Source organism: Palaemon carinicauda, chromosome 13 (assembly GCF_036898095.1).
Source record: "Palaemon carinicauda isolate YSFRI2023 chromosome 13, ASM3689809v2, whole genome shotgun sequence".
Taxonomy (NCBI): Eukaryota; Metazoa; Arthropoda; class Malacostraca; order Decapoda; family Palaemonidae; genus Palaemon; species Palaemon carinicauda.
The window spans coordinates 136,470,981-136,480,980 of record NC_090737.1 but is presented as its reverse complement, the minus strand read 5'-3'; the positions used below and the strand labels follow the sequence as shown (position 1 = coordinate 136,480,980).

At 29.1% G+C, this 10,000-nt stretch overlaps 1 protein-coding gene across 1 annotated transcript in view; it reads right to left on the bottom strand.

The window, feature by feature from the left end:
• The window catches only part of LOC137651834 (uncharacterized protein PF3D7_1120600-like), a 21,799-nt gene that overhangs the window by 10,691 nt on the left and 1,108 nt on the right, over positions 1-10,000 (bottom strand). The gene's annotated exons all lie outside the window — the stretch shown is intronic.

Below are 10,000 nucleotides of genomic sequence, written 5' to 3'. Positions count from 1 at the left end.
AATATATTACATGTATAATCAATCTCTGTCTCGATATTATTTCTTGTAAAATATACAAGTTCATGTATAATCATTCTCTGTCTCGATATTATTTCTTCTAAAACATATAAGTACATGTATAATCATTCTGTCTCGATATCATTTCTTGTAAAATATACAAGTTCATGTATAATCATTCTCTGTCTCGATATTATTTCTTGTAAAACATATAAGTTCATGTATAACCATTCTCTGTCTCGATATTATTTCTTCTAAAACATATAAGTACATGTATAATCATTCTGTCTCGATATCATTTCTTGTAAAATATATAAGTACATGTATAATCATTCTGTCTCGATATCATTTCTTGTAAAATATATAAGTACATGTATAATCATTCTGTCTCGATATCATTTCTTGTAAAATATACAAGTTCATGTATAATCATTCTGTCTCGATATTATTTCTTCTAAAATATATAAGTACATGTATAATCATTCTCTGTCTCGATATTATTTCTTGTAAAATATATAAGTACATGTATAATCATTCTCTGTCTCGATATTATTTCTTGTAAAACATATAAGTACATGTATAATCATTCTGTCTCGATATCATTTCTTGTAAAATATACAAGTTCATGTATAATCATTCTCTGTCTCGATATTATTTCTTGTAAAATATATAAGTACATGTATAATCATTCTCTGTCTCGATATTATTTCTTCTAAAACATATAAGTACATGTATAATCATTCTGTCTCGATATCATTTCTTGTAAAATATACAAGTTCATGTATAATCATTCTCTGTCTCGATATTATTTCTTGTAAAATATATAAGTACATGTATAATCATTCTGTCTCGATATCATTTCTTGTAAAATATATAAGTACATGTATAATCATTCTCTGTCTCGATATTATTTCTTCTAAAACATATAAGTACATGTATAATCATTCTGTCTCGATATCATTTCTTGTAAAATATACAAGTTCATGTATAATCATTCTCTGTCTCGATATCATTTCTTGTAAAATATACAAGTTCATGTATAATCATTCTCTGTCTCGATATCATTTCTTGTAAAATATACAAGTTCATGTATAATCATTCTCTGTCTCGATATTATTTCTTCTAAAATATATAAGTACATGTATAATCATTCTCTGTCTCGATATTATTTCTTGTAAAATATACAAGTTCATGTATAATCATTCTCTGTCTCGATATTATTTCTTCTAAAATATATAAGTACATGTATAATCATTCTGTCTCGATATCATTTCTTGTAAAATATACAAGTTCATGTATAATCATTCTCTGTCTCGATATTATTTCTTGTAAAACATATAAGTACATGTATAATCATTCTCTGTCTCGATATTATTTCTTGTAAAACATATAAGTACATGTATAATCATTCTCTGTCTCGATATCATTTCTTGTAAAATATACAAGTTCATGTATAATCATTCTCTGTCTCGATATTATTTCTTCTAAAATATATAAGTACATGTATAATCATTCTGTCTCGATATCATTTCTTGTAAAATATACAAGTTCATGTATAATCATTCTCTGTCTCGATATTATTTCTTGTAAAACATATAAGTACATGTATAATCATTCTCTGTCTCGATATCATTTCTTGTAAAACATATAAGTACATGTATAATCATTCTCTGTCTCGATATCATTTCTTGTAAAATATACAAGTTCATGTATAATCATTCTCTGTCTCGATATTATTTCTTGTAAAATATATAAGTACATGTATAATCATTCTGTCTCGATATCATTTCTTGTAAAATATACAAGTTCATGTATAATCATTCTCTGTCTCGATATTATTTCTTGTAAAACATATAAGTACATGTATAATCATTCTCTGTCTCGATATTATTTCTTGTAAAACATATAAGTACATGTATAATCATTCTCTGTCTCGATATTATTTTCTTGTAAAAGATATAAGTACACGTATAATCATTCTCTGTCTCGATATTATTTCTTGTAAAAGATATAAGTACATGTATAATCATTCTCTGTCTCGATATTATTTCTTGTAAAAGATATAAGTACACGTACAACCCTTCTCTGTCTCGATATTATTTCTTGTAAAAGATATAAGTACACGTACAACCCTTCTCTGTCTCGATATTATTTCTTGTAAAATATACAAGTACATGTATAATCATTCTCTGTCTCGATATTATTTCTTGTAAAATATACAAGTACATGTATAATCATTCTCTGTCTCGATATTATTTCTTGTAAAAGATATAAGTACATGTATAATCATTCTCTGTCTCGATATTATTTCTTGTAAAAGATATAAGTACACGTACAACCCTTCTCTGTCTCGATATTATTTCTTGTAAAATATATAAGTACACGTACAACCCTTCTCCGTCTCGATATTATTTATTGTACAATATATCAGTACATGTATAATCATTCTCTGTCTCGTTCACGCAATATGTTAACTGTCTGGGTCCATAAAGTAACCCATGGCCAGTTGTTGGAATTTTCACACCATTTACAGTAAAGGAAAAAAGCTTTAGTTTATTGGTTTGGGTGCCTCTGCTTATTACAAATTCAGCTGTGGAGACAAGCTGTTCCACTCTTGCTATCTTATTTTTGGTGTTTGCATTTAATTTCAATATATCCCCCCCCAAAAAAAACACGACAAATTTAGTGGTGAGTAACGAGTTATGAAAATATTCTAGTAGAGCTGGGAATATATATTTATATATATATATATATATATATATATATATATATATATATATATATATATATATATATGTATGTATATATGTATTATTTATTATTTATTCATATATATACATATATATTTGTATATATCTATATGTGTATATATATATATATATATATATATATATATATATATATATATACTGTATATATATAGATATAGATATATATATATATATATATTATATATATATATATATATATATATACTGTATATATAGATATATATATATCTATATATATATATATATATATATATATATATATATATAGACACACACCGGTATATATTTCCCCTTACCAACTTTAGAAATAAGGATTTTTTTTTCTTTTTTTTTTTTTGCTTAAGCTGAGAAAAATATCTCGCGTTCGTTCACATTATCCCTGAATTGAGAATTGGAAATAAGGGTCTCCTGTTATATATGATTTTTTTTTTATACCTATGCTCTGTCCATGGAAAATAGTGAAGCATTTGGTAGGCCTACATGTTCCCTAAAGTGTGAAAAGAGGCTTCATTCCTACTGCAATATTACTGCGCTTGTTTTTTTTTTTTTTTTGACGTTTTCTTTCACGTTTTACAATAACTAAAATAAAGGCAATTCAAGAAATCATAATTTCTTAGATATTAATTCTTCTCTTGAATGATCTCGGGACGCCATCTTTGTGGTTGAGTCAACAGCTGTAAATACCATATTTTATGTTGACCAGGCTGACATGAGTCTTTTTATTGTTTATATATGACATATCTGTTTTTGACGTTGTTAATAGTATATATAGGACATATCTGTTTTGACGCTGTTACTGTTTTTAGAATGATATATTGTTCATTCATTCTCATCTCATATTTATTTCCTTATTTCCTTTCCTCACTGGGATATTTTTCCCTGTTGGAGCCCCTGGGCTTATAGCATCTTGCTTTTCCAACTAGGGTTGTAGCTTGGCTGGTAATAATGATAATAATAATAATTAGAGTAAACGCATTTATGGCGACAGGTAATGCATTCGTTGACAACTATTATTATTATTATTATTATTATTATTATTATTATTATTATTATTATTAGCAGCTAATCTAAACCCCTAGTTGGGAAAGCATGATTCAAGAAGCCCAAGGAAAGGAAATAGATAAACTATATGTGAGAATTAATGAACAGTAAAAATAAAGCAAAATAATTTAAGAACAGTAACATTAGAATAACATATTTTGAGAACATTAACAACATATGAATAGACCTTTCACATTTAGACTATAAACTACAGAACAACTTAGATTTGGCAACGTCGTATGATCAATGAAGATTTGGCAATGTCGTATGATAATGAAAATATATTTGAAATCGTAACTAATTTTTTTTATGAGTATTTCATCACTACTGTAATTACGCACTCCATTCCACATTTGATATAACAAGAAGAGCATTAATATAAGCGTTTTATGCTTATTTTAATGCTTTACAACGAGCTACTATTCGTTCGAATGCTTTACAGCGAGATACATTTTGCTCGTTGCATTTTTTTTTTCCTTTCGCTAAACGCTCCTCGATAAGGATCATTATTCATGTTAATTTCTCTTTGAAGGATTTCATCTCAGCCGTGAATCTGACACGTTTTGAAGCTGGGTGTTAATTATATTCTCTCATTGCTGCGTTTAGTTTACTGTAGTTGGTTTTTCGGCAGAATCAAAATCTGGATTAACATGCTAAAGGTAATGATGAATATTCATTGCAATGGCGTTAGAAGGAAACGTAATTTTTAATGGTAATCCATTTTTCGCATTATTATTATTATTATTATTATTATTATTATTGTCGTCGTCGTCGTCGTCGTCGTCGTCGTCGTCGTCGTTGTTATTATTATTATTATTATTATTATTATTATTATTATTATTATTATTATTATTATTATTATTATTATTATTATTATTATTATTATTATTATTATTATTATTATTATTATTATTATTATTATTATTATTATTATTATTATTATCAACAATATAAGTAAACGTAATTTTTAATGTTAATATTTTTTTCGGATTATTATTGTTATTACTATTAATATTTTTGTTATTATTATTATTGTTGTTTTTTATTATTATTATTATTATCATCATTATTATTATTATTATTATCATCATCATCATCATCATCATCATCATCAAACTGCCCCCGATGTTTTTGACTTACGAATTTATTTCAGAATGAAAAAGAAAAACAAATGGAAAACATTTTCAGAATATTTATTTCCCTTGGGAAATCATTCATGTCATAAGAACTGAATGTTGTAAATGTCTTACGCCTTCTTTATCAAATTACGAGTTTTATATGTTTAGTTTTTTATTGTTTTGTTTAGTTAGACATCTATTAATTTGATTATTATGTGGGTTTTTTGTATCTATCTATCTATCTATCTATCTATATAATTTAGATGTTATCTCTTTGTTGGCACAACTTCGAATTGAAATCCAAGAGTGATAATGTGGTGGAAGGGGTTGTGGTGGCCTATGTGATAACGTTCCTGATTGATGAACGCGAGACTGGAGTTCGAGTCCCGCTCAAACTCGTTAGTTTCTTTGGTCGCTTTAATCTCACCATCCTTGTGAGCTTAGGATTTGGGGTTTAGAGGAGCCTATAGGTTTATCTACTGAGACATCAGAATCCATTGCCTAGCCCTCCTTGGTCCTAGCTTTGGGGGAGAGTAGGCTTGGGCGCTGATTTTATATGGTCAGTCTCTAGGGCATTGACATGCTTGATAGGGCAATGTCATTGTTCCTTGCCTCTGCATTCATGAGTGGCCTTTAAAAACCTTTAAAGATGGTGCCTTTGATAGAAAGCATTGGAGACACCGCATCAGGCAACCGACCCCTTAATGTAAAAGATAACGATGAGAAAGAAGAAGAAGAGTGACCACAATAGCAATATAAGTATTGATTAAATATTATGGCGTTTCTTATGATTAAATTTTTAATGACAATATAACGGCGATTTCAATAATTATTTTTGTGAATATCCTGCGAGATAAAATTTGACCCAGATTTGATAGTTTGTCATTTATAGTTATTTATTGATATTTATTTATAGTTATTTATTGATAGATTATAACAACTATGTTTTTTTTCATATTCAGATACTTTTTGTTTGTTTATGAATTAAGATACTCCGAGAAATTCTGCATCTATATCATTCCGAACTACGACCATCGGGGAAGGGGAACTTTGGAATAGGACGAATAGTCTCTCTCTCTCTCTCTCTCTCTCTCTCTCTCTCTCTCTCCTGCATACTAAGCACCATATTAGAGGAATTAAAAAATAGTTTAGTGGCTACTTTCCTCTTGCTAAGGGTAGAATAGACTTTATCTTATGGTAAGCGGCTCTTTTAGGAGAAGGACACTCCAAAATCAAACCATTGTTCTCTAGTCTTGGGTAGTGCCATAGCCTCTGTACCATGGTCTTCCACTTTCTTGGGTTAGAGTTCTCTTGCTTGAGGGTACACTCGGGCGCGCTCTTTCTTTCTTATTTCCCTTCTTGGTTTTATGAAGTTTTTTTTATATATGATAGATCTAATTTAATGTTGTTAATTTAGATCTCATTTAATATTGTTAATTATCATTAAATGTTTAATTTTTAGTTATTGCTTCTCTTGGAGTTAATTTATTTCCTTGTTTCCTTTCCTTTCTGGGCTATTTTTCCCTGTTGGACCCCTAGGGCTTATACCATCATGCTTTTCCAACTAGGGTTGTAGCTTAGCTATTAATAGTAATAATAAAGAGGATTTTTGTCTCAAATACATAACATCTTAAGAGCATCGATTACTCCAGCAAATCCCTTTTAAGTTGACGAAGTTGACGAGACTTTTACATAGATCATTTTGTAATTATTATTTATCCATTATTGTCATTATTCATTTTAATTTGCTAATCCGTAACTCTTCCCTTTATCCCCTTATGATCCGTTAAAATAGGAGGAGAGGGGGAAGGGGTAGATGACGAACAATGTTTAATTAATCTAAATTAAACTTTGTGGTTAATCTCCATTATTGTTCCATCGAGGTAGATTAGGTTAGAATGGCTTAAGTGGAGAAGAATTATGATCCTCAAAGCCCCCCCCCCCCCACGCACACCCTTTTTTTTTCAAGGTAGTTAAAAACTCATCAGTTCGAATTGGGTGATTATACAATGGATGCTGCATTTATATTTGAGGGAAGACAGGTTTTTGCTAGGTGGATTTAATGCCTTGTCTTTGGTAAGTTTAATTCGGTGTGTGTATGTGTATGTATATATATATATATATATATACTGTATATATGTGTTTATATATATATATTTATATATATATATATCTATATATATATATCTATATATATATATATCTATATATATATATATCTATATATATATATATATATATAGAGAGAGAGAGAGAGAGAGAGAGAGAGAGAGAGAGTACCCGACCCGTCAAAAATGACAACTAAATATTTAGATAGTTTTGCCTACGCGAACACGCACCCTGTCTCACCAGGGTATGACTAATTTCTCTAACCCATATATATATATATATATATATACACACATACATATATATAATTTATATATATATATATATATATATATTTATACATACATATATATAATTTATATATATATATATATATATATGTATGTATGTATGTATATTATAAACATACAAACGTAAATACATAAAAATATACATACACATATAATGCATGCATAATAAGTTTATCCACCCAAAATGCTATGTAAACTTAATTTTTCCGTTTTAGTGCTATATTCTTCAAATGTTTTTATCAGGTAAAGAGTTTTAATCAGTTTATGCAGATTAAAATCTTGTTAAACCCTACTAATGAAAAGCTGTTTATTTCATGTGAATAAACTCATCAATGCTTTTATTTTGTAGTTTAGTTGATTCAATGGCTAAATTTATGTACTTAATTTTTGCATATTATTTTGATCTATCGCTGGGTGTTATACAGTTTGAAGTGGGTGAAGGATGAATTGAAGCTTATACATTCCAATTTAGTAGTTATTTAATAATTGTATATGAAAGGTCAACTAAATTCGTATGATTATATTCATATGTTGACAAATTGGTCGATTTTTTTTTCTTATTACCTCGTTATAAAAATCCTTTATTTTCTGTGTTATAAATCGCATTTTGGAAATTTTTATTATTACTTTTTTTAACTACCTATCGGATTGGAGGACGTCTCATCTAGATATATAAAAATAATTGGTTTTTTTCTCATTAGCACTTAGAAAATTCAATTTTTTTTCTATTTTATACAGTCTTCTGAAAGCTATTTGATTAAAAAAAATAATACCTGTCGGGTTGGAGGATGTCTGGCATCTAAAGACTATGAGAAAGCTTTAATACTCTCAAAACTTCATCAGTAATGAAAGCCCCTCAAAGACAAGGAATAGATGATACTTATGCTATTATTGTTATTTATTATTATTATTATTATTATTATTATTATTATTATTATTATTACTAGCCAAGTTCCAACCCTAGTTGGAAAAGCAATATGCTATAAGCCCAAAGGCTCCAACTGGGAAAAATAGCTCAGTGAGGAAAGGAAATAAGGAAATAGATAAATAGTGAGAACAAATTAACAATAAATCATTCTACAAACAGTAACAACGCTAAAACAGATATGTTATATATAAACTATAAAAAGACTTATGTCAGCCTGTTCAACATGAAAACATTTGCTGCAACTTTCAACTTTTGAAGTTCTACTGATTCAACTACCTGATTAGGAGGATCTAGATGTATTAAAACAATTCATAAAAAACGACTGATTTTATTTTATAAAAAGTCTTCTGAAAGTTATTTTATTAGAAAAATAATACCTGTCGAGTTGGAGGATGTCTGGCATCTCAAGAATATGAGAGAGCTTTAACTCTGTCAAAACCTCATCAGTAATGAAAGCCATTCAAAGACAAGGAATAGGCAATACTTATTTTAGATCTAGATACATAAAAAAATTCTTGTTATTGCATTAGAAAAATAATACCTGTCGGGTTGGAGGATGTCTGGCATCTAAAGACTATGAGAAAGCTTTAATTCTGTCAAAACTTCATCAGTAATGAGAGCCCTTCAAAGACAAGGAATAGGCAATACTTATTTTAGATCTAGATACATAAGAAAATACTTCTGAAAGGTATTTTATTAGAAAATTAATACCTATCGAGTTGGAGGATATCTTGCATCTAAAGACTATGAGAAAGCTTTAATTCTGTCAAAACTTCCTCAGTAATGAAAGCCCTTCAAAGACAAGGAATAGACGATACTTATTTTAGATCTAGATGTATTAAAACAACTCATAAAAGCCACTAATTCGCTCTCACCTATCCATCAAAGCCTCCACTGCTTCTATGAAATACGAAAGTCACTGTGGAACTGTTCCTCCGCCAAGGAAGATTGAATTGCAATTAGCCAAATGTGTCGTTCGAATGGGTCGCTGAAGAGGACGAGTCGGTAGAGAATATGTGGTTTGCGGACCGGGGACCCTAAGGTGGGAGGGGGGGGGGGGGTAGCTATTCTGCAGTTGATATTAGCAGAGGGATATTGATGGAGTAGAAAGCTTTCGGAATCGGCATTTGAAAATGCCTGCCATTCATAGTGACGTGGTAATCATTCCAGTTTTTAATTGGCTGATTTATGCATGGCGGACAAATGATAGATCGCTTCCATAATACATTATTGGTTTATTGAATCCCGTTAATTATTTGGCGGTTTAGATCTGCTGGGGCTTTTTTTTTTCATTTTTTTCTTTTTTAAAGGAAAATTAATAATTTCTGTACGTTGGTTAAATAGGATAGTTATTTGATTTCACTTCAGACTTTTATACAGTGCTTGTCTATAAAAGTCAGACAAGCTAAGTTAATTAACTAGAACGTTGTATTAGTTATAATTAAATAGGATAGTTATTTGATTTCACTTCAGATTTTTATTCAGTGCTTGTCTATAAACGTCAGGAAAGCTAAGTTAATTAACTAGAACGTTGTATTAGAGATGATCAATGTTTAAACAAACCGGTTTGTACTGGGATAGATCTGATATAAAGTAAGGCTATCTGTTTAAGCTCTTAGTCTTCATAGTAAAGAGTTGCCTCTCGCACTAGACGACTGAAGTTTGTTGCAAGTTTAAGTAATGCAGAGTACTATACTAAGTAGGGGAGAGGAATATTGTCGAATATTTTTATTTATTACCTGTACT